Raw genomic sequence first — 19,741 nt, 5'->3', positions numbered from 1 at the left:
ATTTAGTCCCTCATTTTAGACCTTATTTCTGATTTGGTCCTCCGTTCTTACATCGACCCAATTTAGTCCCTCGATTTTCGTCGTTTTTTCGCAATTGGTCCATCCGTTTAATTAAACGTCAAAACGAACGGAATGACCTGTGAAGCCGAAGGACTAAATTGGGTCGATTTAAGAACGAAGGACCAAATCAGGAATAAAGTCTAAAATGATGGACCAAATTGGGAATTATCCCCTCATTCTAGCATTATTTTTGACTAAATGATTTTTTTTATCAGTTATATTTATAAAAATATTGTTTACCTAAATAAAAATATTTTATAAGAATTCAACACATACCATATTAATATTATTTTTTAAAATTTAAACACATAATACAAATTCTCGTTTATATATAATTAAAATGTGAAAGTTTAATTTAAAAAATTTAAAGTATACTTAGTAAAAATTAATAAATATTTGTTAACAAAAATCAAAATTTTACAAAATAAATATTAATGATGACAATATGTTTTAAATATAAATTTTTTCAAACATAAAATATTTTTCGAATGAACTCATCTAGGTTTGTTAATATAATTGAAAAACCTTCATAAAAAATAATAAAAAGATATTTTTATTTATGTTAAACAATATTTTTATAAATATAACCGATCAAAAAAATTTTATTTAATGACTTTAATTTTTTATTTTCGTCTCCTTAATAATTTTTTTGATGGACATCAAAAACAAAATTTAAAATTAAAATTTATCAATTTTGAGAAACAAAATTTCACATTTATAATAAATAAAATATAAGTTTATAAACATATTTTTGCGGATTTTTTTATCTCAAAATTGATAAATTTTAATTTTAAATTTCGATTTTGATGTTCATTTTAAAAATTATTAAGGAGACGAAAATAAGAAAAGTAGATTCATTAAATCTAATTTTTTTATCAGTTATATAAATATTTATAAAAATATTGGTTAATATAAATAAAATTATATTTTTATTATTTTTTATTTTATTTATTATAAATTTTATTTTTTAATTACAAAGTTGTTATATCAGTTGTTGACTTATTTTAATTTGTTTGGATTTATGAAGGTTTTTCAATTATATTAACAAACCTAGATGAGTTCATTCGGAAAAAAAAATGTATATTTAAAACATATTGTCATCATTAATATTTATTTTGTAAAATTTTTATTTTTGTTAACAAATATTTATTTATTTTTACTAAGTATACTTTAAATTTTTAAAATTAAACTTTTACATTTTAATTATATATAAACGAGACTTTTTATTATGTGTTTAAAATTTAAAAAATAATATTAATATGATATGTGTTGAATTATTATAAAATATTTTTATTTAGATAAACAATATTTTTATAAATATAACTGATAAAAAATCATTTAATCAAAAGTAATGCTAGAATGAGGGGATAATTCCCAATTTGGTCCCTCATTTTAGACCTCATTTCTGATTTGGTCCTCCGTTCTTACATCGGCCTAATTTAGTCCCTCGGCTTAGCAGGTCATTCCGTTCGTTTTGACGTTTAATTAAATGGATGGACCAATTGCGGAAAAACGACGAAAATCGAAGGACTAAATTGGGTCGATGTAAGAACATAGGACCAAATCAGGAATGATGTATAAAATGAGGGACCAAATTGGAAATTATCCCATATATATATATATAGAATAAAAGGAAGATTTAAAAATAAGAAAGAAATTGTGCATATATATCGATCTCTGATCTAGAAACCAACTCAAATTGAAAAGGTGTTCGCGAAGACAAAGCTATGCATCGTGCCGCACAAACAAATGTTCCTAAACAAGAAGTTAAATTTTTCATACAAATTTTTTTTTTTACAAAATCATCTCGAAAATTAGAATTAAAATTTATGGTTAAAAAATTCAATTGATTAAATAAATTTTTTTGTGATCAGTTATCAACATATTTTGATAAATTTATTTTAATATAATTTTGTTTTTGATAAATTTATTTTATATCATGTTTTTTTAATATAAATTTTATTTTTTTTATTAAAAATTGGTTAGAGGAGTTATTGGCTTATTTTAATTCGTTTGGATCTTTGCAAGTTCTTATGAATAGACATAGAAAATTAATTCGGATATATTTCAGTCGGTTCGAGTTCACAATTTTTTAGAGGATTTTGTTTCGACTTGAATTCGGATTGAGAAATTTTGTAATAGCATTTTTGGATCAGTTCAGTTTGAATAGATTTGAATTAACTACTCTAGATTTATCCACGTAACCGAGGGATCTCCACAAATCCAAACGATTAAAATAAATATATAACTCCACTAACCAAAATTAAAGTTAAATCGTAAATTTATTTAATCAATATAATTTTTTTAACCGTAAATTTTATGTTTTGTTTTTTTAATAATTTTTTAGTCCGATTATCAAATTCGAAATTTACAATTTAAAAAAAAAATCATACTACTAAATATAATTTTATTAAACATTATTAATTATATAATTATATAATTAAAAAACAAATAAAACAAACAGTTGCAAGTCCCCATGTGACATGCTGGCAGTGTTCGCTGCCAGCATGAGCGAACGCTGCAAAATGTAGCGTCCGCTCTGAACAATAGCGTACCTGCAATAAAAATTGCAGGGGTGTTTTGCAGTACTTGTGCAAAACCCACTGTTTCAAATTATTTTTGCAATTTAAATTTTTTTATAAATTAAATATAAAAAAACCCGGAGCCAATACGATAATTGTCGAATATATGGGTCAAAATTTTGATATGGAAGGAGGAACATTTAAGTGAAATTTAAGATATCTTTAAATAAAGATAGACTTTGTTTTTTTAGAAGAGAGATCATTAGTTAATTTTCGATGACAAAACACGTATGAATTTATAAAGTGACCGTAATTAATTAATGCCTTAATCATCTTCTTTATCATCAATACAACATGGCATATAGGTGGCTAGCCTGGATTTCCTATTTAGAAAATTAGTACTCAAAACTAATAGAATTTCGGGATAGATTGTTTCGGATTCAAATTTTGTTGGACTGAAAAAAATATTGTTAGTCAAAATTTGTTCCAAGTATTTCTATATAGCTATATATATACTTCACTTTCGTATAAAAAAAATATGAAACATAATTAAGTATTTTGCTAGTATGAAATAAAAAATTAATATTAATTTAATTTAATTAATACAAATTATACTATTTATTTTGTGCATTAAAAATATTGATAAAATTGATATAATTATTTGAGAGATTGTTATAATTATTTTAGGATTTGAATCAATTAGTTAATTTACTAAATACAAAAACCTTTAATTAAAAGGAACAGTTGTGAATTTATGGAAACGAGATTAAATATGGTGTCTATTTAATAAAAAAATATATTTAATTTAAATATTTAAATGTTAAATTATAATTATAAGATTAGATATTATTAATAAATTACTATTGAAAGAACATTCAATAAAACTATAATAAAATGCTATTATTGTCCATTTCTATCACCAACATAAAAAATAGAGTGATTTAACAAATTATATTTTAAAGCGTAAATAATACTCTCCATATTTTATAAAATATATTTATTGCCAAGGGTAATAATACAAATTATATATCATTTAATCAATCAATTGTTTTTTTTTTTTTTGAAAAATTTAATCAATCACTTGTATTAAGGAAGACTCCGGGAGAATTGTTATAAGTGGGATGATTGAGAGGGAATACCATAAATGGGGTAGTTGGGAAAGAGAGGGCTGGTTGGGACTCATATCTCCGTATTATTATTATTATTATTATTATTAAATGGGGTAGTTGGGAAGGAGAGGGCTGGTTGGGACTCATAGCTCCGTATTATTATTATTATTATTATTATTATTATTATTATTATTATTATTATAATATTATTATTATTATTTAATAAAGAATTGATCTCGAATGAGACTCCAACTCATATGAGTCAAAAGTTCATTGACTCATGCGAAGATTAAATCGAGGGATGTGCACGAGCGACAGAGACATGAGGGAAGAAACAATATGGTCAATATCCAGAACATACCCCACAATATTTCAACAAAAATATGCTTCATACGAAAATCGAACCCGCAATACTGGAAAAATATTATTACTATTGGTATAATTTATTTTATTCAATCATATGTTTTACCTGACATATTATTTATCCATCTCTTAATTATTTATTTTACTTCAATCAAATCATTAAATATTTATTTTACATCAATCAATCATTAAATTCAAATTACTATATTACCCCTTCTAAATAATATTATATCCGCCCCAATTACAATGTCATATTTTATTTTTCACACAGATTAAAAAATTATTGGGAAATCAAAATTTATATAAAATTCATATTTTATACCTATTTAATGTATTAAAAAATGATTGCACGATTCAAAATATAATTAATAGGGGTATATTAGTAAAAAAATATATAAAAATATTAATAAATATGATATATGACTATATATTTGAGATAAACAAAAAAAGAAACGTATACAATATAATTGGGACGTGGACCACGTGGTGATTATTATTCATATTTTATTTATTGTTAAAAAAATAAAATGGTAATTTATCATTTTTATATAAAATTTAATTTATCAAATCAATAAACTGTAATCTATCAATCAAATCAAATATTATGTTCACTATCATTTTTTTATTTAATTTTTTAATTATATTACATTGTATTATTTATCTATATATTATAAATCCTATAACTCAAAGCTGCAATATTTTTATTACTTTTTTTTTAAAAAAATAAATTATATATTATTTTTTTAAAAAAGAAACCAGCAAACCTCGGCCCCTTGAGATACATCTACATCCACACGTCTACATCTATATCTACATATATTAAATACCAGGTGTCATGGGCTTTTCTGTGCACAGCTCGGAAAGGAAAAACGCGCCTAAGTTAAAAGGGATGGGTGATTATAAAAATATTTAGATTTATCAAATTGAAATGAATATCATTTAAATAGATTATTTGAAGTAAATAAGAAATTAAAATAATTTATTAAATTTTATGAAACACAACTTATATTGGATATGTCGATGCTACCCTGAGGATACTACTCAGAGTGGCGTGTCAGTTTATTATTGGCCACTCATATGGGACCCACACATGGGTCCCACAAAAGTGGCCAATAAAAAACTGACACGATGCTACCCTGAGCATCGAATTATCCACTTATATCATCGATACATATAAAATATTGTGCATCAAATCTTAAATAACACAGTGTTACAAATTATTATTATTATTTTTTTGAAGCACAGTGTTACAAATTATTAAACATCAATTTAAATAGAAATACTTTAGAATTAATTTAGTTTATTTTTATCACACTTTCTAATGAAAATTTCTCAATAAAAATAGTTCTCTTGGTCTCTTTTTTATTAATCTTTCGGCGATGGATAGCGGAAAGAAGAACAAGATTCACCATCTTAGATCGATTGTTGTTGTTTGCTTTCCAATGTTCCTAGTCAATTCAATGTTAAAGATACTAAATTACAATTATGATATGAGAATAAAATGAAAACACTAATAAAAAAAAAAAAGTTGTGACAGAGACACAACTCACAAATGAAAACACATGCTAATGTCTCAATTATTTCCCGAGAATGGTAATGTTTTTTTTTTTCTTAATTTTAATTTTGTTTATTTTCATGTCTCAACTCTCAATAATTGGAGTCCACGTAAATCGGGCTAACCCATTCCTTCTTCAACCTCCCGCTTTTACTTTTGTTGTTTCTACTTTTTTTCTTTCAACCTTTTGGCTTTTACTTTTCATTAAATCAAATCACAAATTTTCCTTCAAACCCACCACAAAAATCAAGAAATGGCTGGATTTTCATTTTCCAAATATTAATACATGGGCAAAAATTTATCTCCAAAGTTTCTCCAGTTCCGTTCCGGCGTTCCGTCACCCGTTCCACCGTTAAATCACCGTTCTCATCACGAAAAACGCCGACCCAAAGCATATCTACCTTCAAGCATTGGAACTTCGTCAAGGTCTCTCTCGTTTTTGCGAACCATGATTCTTTCTGAGAGGACTGTATGAAGAGCAAGCTCGATTCAGAGGTATATATTCCTTTTGAAAGACTAATGTATGTAAATTTTTCACAAACAAATTAATTATAAGTAATTTTTCACTAACCTTTCAATGTCTAAAAGCTTCTGCCTAGAGTACTTTGTTCTCCTCCTGCGTTACATTTGCTTTTTTTTTTTTTTTTATGTTCTGAAATCTAACCAGGCATATACTTTTCAATATTTTTCTGCTTTTTTGGAATTGTTGAGTTGAGACGTTCCATTGCCTTCTTATCCCTCTTGAAGCGCAGCAATCTAAAATGGCCGAACACCAGAAGTTCAATGCACCTTTCAACTCTAGTATTAATAAAGCATTCGAATGACTAGAAAATGTGTTTTCCTCTTTTTTTTTTTTTAAAGTAAAAATACATTAGTCCTGACTTATTTTTCGTGAGTTATTATATAAATTATATGTTTTTGGATGATTAAAAGGTGTTTAATTTCAAGTAGCCATAGGCCTAATCCGCCCAAAGTTAATATTGATACGACGATTTGTGTAATAATTATTTGATGGGTGATGTCTTTTTCAATATATATATTTTTTTTGGCTAAATATCACCTTCAAAATTCTGATTAAAATATAGCATGGAGAAAATTAATTTTGAATAAATTAATTTCTTCACATAAAACATTTACTTGATAAAAATTATATTGATTAATATGAAAATTCAGTGAATATATTATATATAGGTTAAGACTTAGGAATGCCAAAATGAACTAGAATAGGTACTTGCATGCGCGAGAAATAAAGGATTTATGCCTAATCCATTAATCCAACATTTTCAATTCAACACGCTATCTGAATATATATATAAAAAAAATTCAAGATAAGTCCAAAATAATTTAGTAGCCAAAGTTTGTGTTAATCATTCAGCTTTATGATAATGATATTGATAGATATATAAATATATACATCATCACAAGTTTCTATCCTTTTAGAATTTCCAATTTTCGACCTATATAAAATGACGTTTCATGCACAATACTATCTATATATATGTATATGATGAATGATATATACAAGAAAATGTTAATATTGACAACTAGTGTATTTGGTCAAATTCACACATGAATAATTGAATTCATCTACACTAAACTACAATTATATATCTGTTCCGACTTTTCAAAAGCTCTCAATTAATTAAATGATAAGATATGGGATTATCTGGGGTGACAAGTTTGATTACTTTAATTTATCTTCTTGTTTCAAAAGTTAAGTCTGATCTGCTTTTTAGATATACATACTGCAGACATGATTATTATTATTATTTTATTTATATATATATAAATGTGTAACATATATTGGTGGATGCAATTAAAGTTGCAGAGAAATCTTTCAAGAAAAGGATCCGGAAAATCATGTGGAGAGAAGAAAATTAATTCGATTCTTGGAGCTAACGAGAGAGACGCTTGCATGCTGTCAACTTCACCTGGAGGTATGTTTAGCTAGGTTCCCTAAAGAAAATTAATAATTTTTTCCCCTTTGAAATTTGATTTTTATTTTTCCCCTCCCCTTTTTTTCTCTCGTAATTTTCGCCCCAAATACAGAAAAATGAAATGGGTTTTCCTATGATTTTTTTTCAATTAAGCTTCACGTGAGGTCTACGAGAAGGCAAAGGTGGTAACTAAAAATTGGTAACAAACGTAGGATGAGATAATTAATTATTAGAAGCTGTAAATAGCAAAAGAATTTAATAGAGAAAGAGACTCGAAAAGGGCAGCAATTTTTTCTGCATTTACTCGGGTTGTCTTTGAGTTCATTTTTTGTACGCATGCACGCCTTTTGTTTCGAGGGTTTCTTTTATTTTTTTGTCCATAATCAATTGCTAGAGGCCAAATGCCATTCGTAACTCACGTTTGGTCACAGCTAGACGCCATTTCCAAACTTGTCTTGTGGTCAACCTTTTTTTCACATGCTAAGATTTCATACCATCAACTTATTTTTGTATTGATTTAAAACAAAGTAATTAGTGCGATTTTTTTTATAAGCTAAGGATAGTTTTTAAGTCATATGTTATTTAATAATACTACTCCCATCATGATAGTGCTGTTAGAAATTAATATTCGGGGTTTCCTTATAATTAATAAATTGTTATTAATATATATATATATATATATACATATTTTTAAATATCTTATGAGCAATTATTTGGTTGTACATATATATCATGTGACACGTACGTAATTATCTTGAGAAGAAGTCGTGTGAACCTAGCTAGAATATGCAGGGCTTGGATAGTCAAATACTCCATTTCATGATTAGCCAAAAATTCCATACAACTTTGGGGAGTATTACTCGGATGTTAATAGAATTTCTTTTCAAAAACTCATGTAACCTTGAATTTTTTAAACTAATATACAATTTAATAACACGACCTCATGGACTCTTATATGATGCTTAAAGATAGATTGAAATTTATCTCGAGAGAGATGACATAAAACCCGATATTCGTTGTGCTGGAGGGCCTTTTTGTCAATATATATATTATCCATAATAAGAAATTAAATAATATCAAATGGAATAGATAATAATACCAAAAAAATACTGTTGAGTATTAGCTGTATAATTCCAATCCATGTGCCGAGAAAAATATGGTAGGTATAAAAAGATGAGACTTTTTTTATTGTTCTGTCAAATTGAAATAAACGCAAGAAATAGATGGTGTATTGCATCTCCCTGCAGGTTAAAAGTTCCAATCTACGTTTTCTTTTTTATATACATATATATGTCGAAGCGAATGGTTTGAATTTCATTCGTGAGATGATTCTACCTATTCCACAGCCTTATCCTTGAGGATTTCTGTTGCTCACAGTGCTTTAATTTCTCCTTGCGCCTTCCCCGATTCCCTCTCTTTCTCTGACATTATAGTAAAATTCAGATTTCTCCTTGAAACTAGCCTATGTCGATGGATAAACTTGAAAGAACGTACGAGGAAATTAAAAAAGAGAAATCAAATTAAACCATCCAGCAGATTCTGCTGTCGATTGAGCTCCAATACAACAGGGTCTGTATAAGAAAGAGAACAATTAGCATCTTCTCCATTAAAAGTAAAACCATCCATTTTTCTTGAGCCCTTTTTAATTTTCCTTATGGCTCATTCACTAAATTATGGCTCATTCACTACTTCTCTGAGCTTAAATAACAGGAGTGTGGCCCACAGGGGCATAGACGAGTTGATAAGGCCTGAGATGACGTGAGAAAAAATTCCCCAGCGTTGCGGGTTCGATCCTCGTATAGAGCATATTCCTCATTAAAATATTTGGGGGTATGCTCTGGGGGTTGGACCATGTTGTTCCCTCCCTCAGGTCCCTGCCTACTCGTGCACATCCCTCGATTTAACCCCCACATGAGCCAATGGGCCTCTGACTCATGTGGGATGGAGTCCCTTTCGGAGTCAACCCTTTTTTTTTTTAAATAACAGGAGTGTGTGTGGATCAATAATAGGTGGAGTTGTTATGCGTTTGGTATGTGTGTAGGAAAGAGGGAGAAAAAAATAAACAACTTATTGATGGATGTTTTCTTCGAATAATAATATGTCTATATAGAGTTTTACATAAATAATTACACGTCTCATAAATTAAGAAAGTATTTCAAAATCCTTTTTAAATATCTTTATTTTCAATTGTTTTTCTTGTTAAAAAAACTCTTAACAAAAACATTATTATTTTTTATTTTATTAGTTATTGTGCATTTTTAGGAGTGCCAAAGACTCAAAATTAACCCGACCCGAGTAAAAAAAAGATCAAAGTAAAAAATAACAGTTAGTTTTTAATACTTGAGTTATTTTTTATATATATATTTAATGATATTAACAAACGAAACTATAGTTTTTGAGTAACTAAAATACACCCCATATTTTGTTAAACACACTCCAATTTTTATTTTATTATAAAAATTAACAATTTTACACTTTGTTTGGTTTTATTTTTAGTAATTTCATTGATAATTCAATTCTTATATAAATCCTCCGACTCGGTGTTCTGTTTCAAAAAAGCGAACCAAGAAAACAAGAAATATTTCCAACTCGTTTAGCCTATGTCGATATATCAATTTATTATTCTTGCCGCAACTATGATTACGGCTACCTGGGGCCAGAGCACTATTCAGCAGCAAACAGTCGTTGCTTGGTGTGTTGTGAAAGAAGGGGTGGCGGACTCATTACTTCAGTATAAGTTGGACAAAATATGTTCAACGAACCCTTAGCATCAGTCTGCTTATGATCCAAAAAGGTCAACCTTGTTACCTCTTAGATACCTTTGACAACCATGTTACATTTGTTTTGAGTAGCTTGTTTAGGGACCATCCAAATGAGGCCACCTGCAGTCAAGGAGGTGTAGGTGAAATCACGTTCGAGAAACCGAATACATATTATAAGTGATTTCAAAATCGTGTCAGTGTAGATTGTGTCAGATGTATAGAAATATAAGATGCTAATTTACATACCTTGACCAGTTACACTGTCTTTCGAATATATGGAAGCTAAGGCAAAAGGGATACTGTAAGTGACCTGCAGAAATGTTTAGATACAACTTAATTTTGGAACTTCGATATTTATTCTTAGAATAGAGGAGGCTACATTTAGTATCAAGCTCTGATAGTTAACATTTTATAAATTTGAAGGCGAGTTGTTGTTGAGGAGCAATAACTATACTTCTCATCTTGTGTGGCGAGCTGAACTGCACAAGATGGAAACGATGCTTGAAACATGGAAAGGTTTAATCAAGAAATTTGCGTCGTACCATTACTATTAGTAGTAGTTTGTATTTCTATTCAACAACAACTGAATCATTACCAGGCGAAATTCATGAGGCTAGGTACTGAACTAATCGCCTGGGGTATGCCGAAAGCAGCAAAAAGACCAAAACAAGAGGCTTTCACTTCAAAAGGAGTAGTAACAAGTAAAACCCCTTGAGTATTCAATGCAACTTCTATGGCATGTTCTACCATTTTAGTAATCAAAACCGTCAAGGAGGTGTAGGTGAAATCACGTTCAAGATGATGTTTATAAATTTCCCCTGAAATCACTTATAATATGTATTCGGGTTTCTCGAACGTGATTTCACCTACACCTCCTTGACTGCAGGTGACTTCATTTAGATGGTCCCTAAATAAGCTACTCAAAACAAATGTAAGATGGTTGTCAAAGGTATCTGGGAGGGAACAGGGTTGACCTTTTTGGATCATAAGGCAGATTGAAGCTAAGGATTCGTTGAACATATTTCGTCCAGCTTATACTGAATTAATGAGTTCGCTACCCCTTATTTCACAACACCATGCAACGACTGTTTGCTGCTGAATAGTGCTCTGGCCCCAGGTGGCCGTAATCAGAGTTGCAGCAAGAAAAGTAAATTGATATGTCGACAATAGTTAAACGAGTTGGGAATATTTCTTGTTTTCTTGGTTCACTTTTTTGATAAACTTGTCACCGATTTATTGATGGCATTTCATGGAAACAATGTATCTTGCCGTCATGTAATACGATTTATTCCATCGTATGTCCAAGTGTTCACAGAAGGCCTACAAACAATGACCCACATTGTCCAGTACACATGACCAAATGAAAATTTTCATCATAAGACACATTGTATGCCATTGATTGGGACCAAACTTAATTCTTGATTGAGAAATTGAAAATTATTATTTGCACTTGTCGTTCATGGTTTCAAAAGACGGTCTTTCATTTTTGTGTTCCATGTGTTATGGATTATGCCGGAGCGATCATGACGATAATAATTGCGGAATAAAATAATCAGGAAAAATTGCTTTTTTGGTCCTGTAAATTTGTCACGTTGCGATTTCAGTCCTTTATATTTTCAGATTTAAGTTTTAGTCCGTTATCTTTATTTTTTTTTGCAATTTTAGACCTTTTCCGACGTGGCGCTGATGTGGCACCAATTCAGTACTGATGTGGAGTTAACGTGTACAGTGCCACGTAAACATTTTCGAATAAAAAGGACCGAAATTGCCAAAAATCAAAACATGCAGGACTAAAACTAAAATGTGAAAACATAGAGGACCAAAATCGCAAAGTGACTAACATACCGGACTAAATTTGAAATTTTCTCAAATAATCAACAAGAACACCAAAGATTTACGTGGTTCACCCAATATAGGCTACGTCCACGGAGCTGCTGCAAATATTTATAATCGGATAAATATTACAAGTGTATACAAAACACTATATCTCTCACACCCAAACCCCGAGTATTACCGAAAAAATATTTTTCTAACTCACACAAGAGAACCCTATAGAAAATACCAAGAAATCCTTTTCTTTGTTTTTTATTTCCTATGATCTCTGATTTTGGGATATCTGAAATGAGGGACGAAGACATCTATTTATACTATCATGTGGGATGAGGTCCCCTTCGGTGTCAACCTTTTTTTTTTTTAAATAACAGGAGTGTGTGTGGATCAATAATAGGTGGAGTTGTTATGCGTTTGGTATGTGTGTATGAAAGAGAAAGGAGAAAAAAAAACAACTTATTGATGGATGTTTTCTTCGAATAATAATATGTCTACATAGAGTTTTACATAAAGAATTACACGTCTTATAAATTAAGAAAGTATTTCAAAATCCTTTTTAAATATCTTTATTTTCAATTGTTTTTCTTGTTAAAAAAACTCTTAACAAAAACATTATTATTTTTTATTTTATTAGTTATTGTGCATTTTTAGGAGTGCCAAAGACTCAAAATTAACCCGACCCGAGTAAAAAAAAGATCAAAGTAAAAAATAACAGTTAGTTTTTAATACTTGAGTTATTTTTTATATATATATTTAATGATATTAACAAACGAAACTATAGTTTTTGAGTAACTAAAATATACCCCATATTTTGTTAAACACACTCCAATGTTTATTTTATTATAAAAATTAACAATTTTACACTTTGTTTGGTTTTATTTTTAGTAATTTCATTCATAATTCAATTCTTATATAAATCCTCCGACTCCGTGTTCTGTTTCAAAAAAGCGAACCAAGAAAACAAGAAATATTTCCAACTCGTTTAGCCTATGTCGATATATCAATTTATTTTTCTTGCCGCAACTATGATTACGGCTACCTGGGGGCCAGAGCACTATTCAGCAGCAAACAGTCGTTGCTTGGTGTGTTGTGAAAGAAGGGGTGGCGGACTCATTACTTCAGTATAAGGTGGACAAAATATGTTCAACGAACCCTTAGCATCAGTCTGCCTTATGATCCAAAAAGGTCAACCTTGTTACCTCCTAGATACCTTTGACAATCATGTTACATTTGTTTTGAGTAGTTTGTTTAGGGACCATCCAAATGAGGCCACCTGCAGTCAAAGAGGTGTAGGTGAAATCACGTTCGAGAAACCGAATATATATTATAAGTGATTTCAAAATCGTGTCAGTGTAGATTGTGTCAGATGTATAGAAATATAAGATGCTAATTTACATACCTTGACCAGTTACACTGTCTTTCGAATATATGGAAGCTAAGGCAAAAAGGATACTGTAAGTGACCTGCAGAAATGTTTAGATACAACTTAATTCTGGAACTTCGATATTTATTCTTAGAACAGAGGAGGCTACATTTAGTATCAAGCTCTGATAGTTAACATTTTATAAATTTGAAGGCGAGTTGTAGTTGAGGAGCAATAACTATACTTCTCATCTTTTGTGGCGAGCTGAACTGCACATGATGGAAACGATGCTTGAAACATGGAAAGGTTTAATCAAGAAATTTGCGTCGTACCATTACTATTAGTAGTAGTTTGTATTTCTATTCAACAACAACTGAATCATTACCAGGCGAAATTCATGAGGCTAGGTACTGAACTAACCGCCTGGGGTATGCCGAAAGCAGCAAAAAGACCAAAACAAGAAGCTTTCACTTCAAAAGGAGTAGTAACAAGTAAAACCCCTTGAGTATTCAATGCAACTTCTCTGGCATGTTCTGTTATTTTAGTAATCAAAACCGTCAAGGAGGTGTAGGTGAAATCACGTTCAAGATGATGTTTATAAATTTCCCCTGAAATCACTTATAATATGTATTCGGGTTTCTCGAACGTGATTTCACCTACATCTCCTTGACTGCAGGCGGCCTCATTTGGATAGTCCCTAAATAAGCTACTCAAAACAAATGTAAGATGGTTGTCAAAGATATCTGGGAGGGAACAGGGTTGACCTTTTTGGATCATAAGGCAGATTGAAGCTAAGGATTCGTTGAACATATTTCGTCCAGCTTATACTGAAGTAATGAGTTCGCTGTCCCTTATTTCACAACACCAAGCAACGACTGTTTGCTGCTGAATAGTGCTCTGGCCCCAGGTGGCCGTAATCAGAGTTGCAGCAAGAAAAGTAAATTGATATATCGACAATAGTTAAACGAGTTGGGAATATTTCTTGTTTTCTTGGTTCGCTTTTTTGATAAACTTGTCACCGATTTATTGATGGCATTTCATGGAAACAATGTATCTTGCCGTCATGTAATACGATTTATTCCATCGTATGTCCAAGTGTTCACAGAAGGCCTACAAACAATGACCCACATTGTCCAATACACATGACCAAATGAAAATTTTCATCATAAGACACATTGTATGCCATTGAGTGGGACCAAACTTAATTCTTGATTAAGAAATTGAAAATTATTATTTGCATTTGTCGTTCATGGTTTCAAAAGACGGTCTTTCATTTTTGTGTTCCATGTGTTATGGATTATGCCGGAGCGATCATGACGATAATAATTGCGGAATAAAATAATCAGGAAAAATTGCTTTTTTGGTCCTGTATATTTGTCACTTTGCGATTTCAGTCCTTTATATTTTCAGATTTCAGTTTTAGTCCGTTATCTTTATTTTTTTTGGCAATTTTAGACCTTTTTCGACGTGGCGCTGATGTGGCACCAATTCAGTGCTGATGTGGAGCTAACGTGTACAGTGCCACGTAAACATTTTCGAATAAAAAGGACCGAAATTGCCAAAAATCAAAACATGCAGGACTAAAACTGAAATGTGAAAACATAGAGGACCAAAATCGCAAAGTGACTAACATACCGGACTAAATTTGCAATTTTCTCAAATAATCAACAAGAACACCAAAGATTTACGTGGTTCACCCAATATAGGCTACGTCCACGGAGTTGCTGTAAATATTTATAATCGGATAAATATTGCAAGTGTATACAAAACACTATATCTCTCACACCCAAACCCCGAGTATTATCGAAAAAATATTTTTCTTACTCACACAAGAGAACCCTCAAGAAAATACCAAGAAATCCTTTTCTTTGTTTTTTATTTCCTATGCTCTCTGATTTTGGGATATCTGAAATGAGGGACGAAGATATCTATTTATACTATCATGTGGGATGGGGTCCCCTTCGGTGTCAACCCTTTTTTTTTTAAATAACAGGAGTGTGTGTGGATCAATAATAGGTGGAGTTGTTATGCGTTTGGTATGTGTGTAGGAAAGAGAAGGAGAAAAAAAAAACAACTTATTGATGGATGTTTTCTTCGAATAATAATATTTCTACATAGAGTTTTACATAAAGAATTACACGTCTTATAAATTAAGAAAGTATTTCAAAATCCTTTTTAAATATCTTTATTTTCAATTGTTTTTCTTGTTAAAAAAACTCTTAACAAAAACATTATTATTTTTTATTTTATTAGTTATTGTGCATTTTTAGGAGTGCCAAAGACTCCAAATTAACCCGATCCGAGTAAAAAAAAGATCAAAGTAAAAAATAACAGTTAGTTTTTAATACTTGAGTTATTTTTTATATATATATATATTTAATGATATTAACAAACGAAACTAATGTTTTTGAGTAACTAAAATACACCCCATATTTTGTTAAACACACTCCAATTTTTATTTTATTATAAAAATTAACAATTTTACACTTTGTTTGGTTTTATTTTTAGTAATTTCATTGATAATTCAATTCTTATATAAATCCTCTGACTCGGTGTTCTGTTTCAAAAAAGCGAACCAAGAAAACAAGAAATATTTCCAACTCGTTTAGCCTATGTCGATATATCAATTTATTTTTCTTGTCACAACTATGATTACGTCTACCTGGGGCCAGAGCACTATTCATCAGCAAACAGTCGTTGCTTGGTGTGTTGTGAAAGAAGGGGTAGCAGACTCATTACTTCAGTATAAGCTGGACAAAATATGTTCAACGAACCCTTAGCATCAGTCTGCCTTATGATCCAAAAAGGTCAACCTTGTTACCTCCTAGATACCTTTGACAACCATGTTACATTTGTTTTGAGTAGCTTGTTTAGGGACCATCCAAATGAGGCCACCTGCAGTCAAGGAGGTGTAGGTGAAATCACGTTCGAGAAACCGAATACATATTATAAGTGATTTCAAAATCGTGTCAGTGTAGATTGTGTCAGATGTATAGAAATATAAGATGCTAACTTACATACCTTGACCAGTTACACTGTCTTTCGAATATATGGAAGCTAAGGCAAAAGGGATACTGTAAGTGACCTGTAGAAATGTTTAGATACAACTTAATTCTGGAACTTCGATATTTATTCTTAGAACAGAGGAGGCTACATTTAGTATCAAGCTCTGATAGTTAACATTTTATAAATTTGAAGGCGAGTTGTTGTTGAGGAGCAATAACTATACTTCTCATCTTGTGTGGCGAGCTGAACTGCACAAGATGGAAACGATGCTTGAAACATGGAAAGGTTTAATCAAGAAATTTGCGTCGTACCATTACTATTAGTAGTAGTTTGTATTTCTATTCAACAACAACTGAATCATTACCAGGCGAAATTCATGAGGCTAGGTACTGAACTAATCGCCTGGGGTATGCCGAAAGCAGCAAAAAGACCAAAACAAGAGGCTTTCACTTCAAAAGGAGTAGTAACAAGTAAAACCCCTTGAGTATTCAATGCAACTTCTCTGGCATGTTCTGCCATTTTAGTAATCAAAACCGTTAAGGAGGTGTAGGTGAAATCACGTTCAAGATGATGTTTATAAATTTCCCCTGAAATCACTAATAATATGTATTCGGGTTTCTCGAACGTGATTTCACCTACACCTCCTTGACTGCAGGTGGCCTCATTTGGATGGTCCCTAAATAAGCTACTCAAAACATGTAAGACCCAAAAATATTAAGTTCTTAATTATGAGATTTAAGATTTAAATTCCGAATAAGAGAGAAAATATGAATTTAAGAATGTATGGAAATTAGAGATTTCAATTTCGGGTCAGAAATATTTAATTTGAGAATTTTCGGATTTTAAGAAATTAATATCCGGAATTCTTAAATTAAAAAAAATAAAAATATTTGAATTGATATTTATGGAATTTAAGATGTTAATTCCAAGATGATAAATATCAAACATTGAATTTGAGGATGAAATCCGAGAAAGGATCCATTTGCAAATATTGAGAAGTTCAGGGACTAAAATGCGATAAGGGCTGAAATGATTTAATTTTAATCTGAGAATATTTAATTTGAGAATATTTAGAGTTTAGACTTGAATTCTAATATTCTTAAATTATTTAGGATTAAAATTGAATTAAAAGATTGGCCGAGGACCAAATTGCAATTATTGAAGAATTCAGGGACTAAATTGCAATTATGCCAATATATATCTAAATGCACATAATTCTTAGCATCATTCACGTGAACAGAGCAGTAGCAATAGAGGAAATTCAGAAACCTCTTTAACGCCATTTTCGATTATTTCTAGTCCCGATTAAATTCAATCCGCCCGGTAGAATTTCCGATTAAGCATATATTCGCGATCACAGCTCCGAGTGCTACGTTTTAACGTAAGTTTTATGAAGTTCTACCATGTTTTAATTTTAAGTTGTTGTTAGAATTAAGATTTGATTGTATAAACATGTTCTAGCATATATGACGATAGCATATCTAAGACGGATCGTGAAAAGATCGTCGTTTGAACATGTTTTCGATTTTTGAAAGAATTGTTGAAATTCTGAAATTATGGGGCTACATATTTCGAAATTTAGCTGTAGAATTGGTGATGATATGAGAGTTATATGATTGTATTATTGATGTTTAAGCTTTTGGAAAGACCAAAATTATACCGTTACGCCGCCGATTCAAGATTTTGAATTAATATGCATTCTAAAGGTCTAGAGCTCATATTCACGTTTATTGTGGATGAATTGAATATGAGATTGAGTTTAGAATGTAGATATGATGATATTTGAATTGAAAGATTTATCGGACTCGAATAGTTGTAACGTCGGTTTGAATTCCGATTGTATTAGCAAGATTTGAACTGTATAATCTTTAAAGAAACATCGATTCAGATTGGAAATTGATGTTTAAAGATGTTATAATCTATTTCAGATTTGAAGTGAAGATTATCGAAGTTGAATCGACGAGTTTGAGTTCAAATGACTTGAAGTGTTTGAAGTTGAATCATAAATACCTTCAAGTAGCATTGATTGAAATGAGCAGAATTGTATGACTGATTTGGCTAGCTTTGAGATACTCAGCATTGGCAACAGATTCAAGATGTTTGAATCGCGATGAAAGGTATGAATCGACATTATTCCTGCCAGGTAGAACAACTCGAGAACGTGGTGGTTTTCGAGTTATCCTGAAATCACATATTTAGTTGTTTCAGTGCTCTTATGTGATTTATATGAGTTTTGATGCTTTGTTTGCTTATGTGATTATAAGTTCAAGATGTTTTACAGTCTTTAATGCATACAGCTTATGTTGCATTCATCTTGAACTCCTTATGCAGATTAGCCTAGAGTGCGAAATGACGTTTGGAGAATTATAGTTGAGTAGCATGGATTGCAGCCTTCGCTTTTAGAGCCAGAAGACTCTCTATAATTGCACCAAAGTCAGAGGATTAAGATACTTGATGCCGCCTCGATTGGGAGTGTCGGCGGTTTGATAGTTATTTTATTCCTCGGGATCCCAAAGAACTAAGCTTTATTGATATCAGATTTGATAGCCTTTTCCTTGGCACATGCATTGCATTTATGCATTAACCTAGAGTTTTCTATGGTTTAGATTATGCAGTTATAAATGCAAGCATGTTGTGATACACTATTCTAGATATGAATGTGTGTTATTGCTTTAGATGAATCATTATGTGTTAAGAGTTTAAGCGTCGATGATGATTCTATGATTTACATGTTATTACATGTTTTATGATTTTATAGCATATAGATTCCATATGCTTTAATGATGTATATGCATGTCTTTCATACTGAGATTTATTCTCACCGGAGTTATCCGGTTGTTGCTTTGTTTGTATGTGTGCATTGCATCAGGTTGGGGCAAGATCAAGCTAGAGTTGGCTTGGATAGCTTGAGAAGAGAGATAGCATGTAGTGATTCGGGTTTTAAGCAGATGACATGTATTTATGATTTGGTAAACATGTTAGAAAGCAAGAACCTTTGTATAGGTTGTTTTTGCCAAGTATTGATTTATACTTGAGAGTTCATATATTCTAGATCACTTGATATTAGTTTGAATGCATGTAAATTATCTAGAAGCATGTTTAGAAGTTTATATAAAGTTTGTATGAGATTTGGAATAAAAGTTGCATTTTAATTTTCTGGACAGGGTGCCCGCTCGATCGGGTAAAGTCCACGGATCGAGCGCGGCCTGTGTTTGCAAAAACAGAGTATCGAGC

At 30.8% G+C, this 19,741-nt stretch overlaps 1 long non-coding RNA gene across 2 annotated transcripts; it reads left to right on the top strand.

The window, feature by feature from the left end:
- Positions 1 to 5,965: 5,965 nt before the first annotated feature.
- On the top strand, positions 5,966 to 19,624 carry LOC140867760 (uncharacterized). Of its 2 annotated transcripts, none has more exons than XR_012145258.1 (4): positions 5,966 to 6,104; positions 7,432 to 7,546; positions 18,436 to 18,624; positions 19,377 to 19,624. It is a non-coding gene; the product is annotated as an uncharacterized lncRNA (long non-coding RNA). The 2 variants fall into 2 exon arrangements; XR_012145257.1 differs by having other exon boundaries at positions 18,839 to 19,624.
- The last annotated feature ends 117 nt before the right edge of the window (positions 19,625 to 19,741 follow it).

This window comes from Henckelia pumila, chromosome 4 (genome assembly GCF_033568475.1).
Source record: "Henckelia pumila isolate YLH828 chromosome 4, ASM3356847v2, whole genome shotgun sequence".
NCBI lineage: Eukaryota > Viridiplantae > Streptophyta > Magnoliopsida > Lamiales > Gesneriaceae > Henckelia > Henckelia pumila.
The sequence above is the reverse complement of the archived record's forward strand: the minus strand, read 5'-3'. Positions and strand labels throughout refer to the sequence as shown.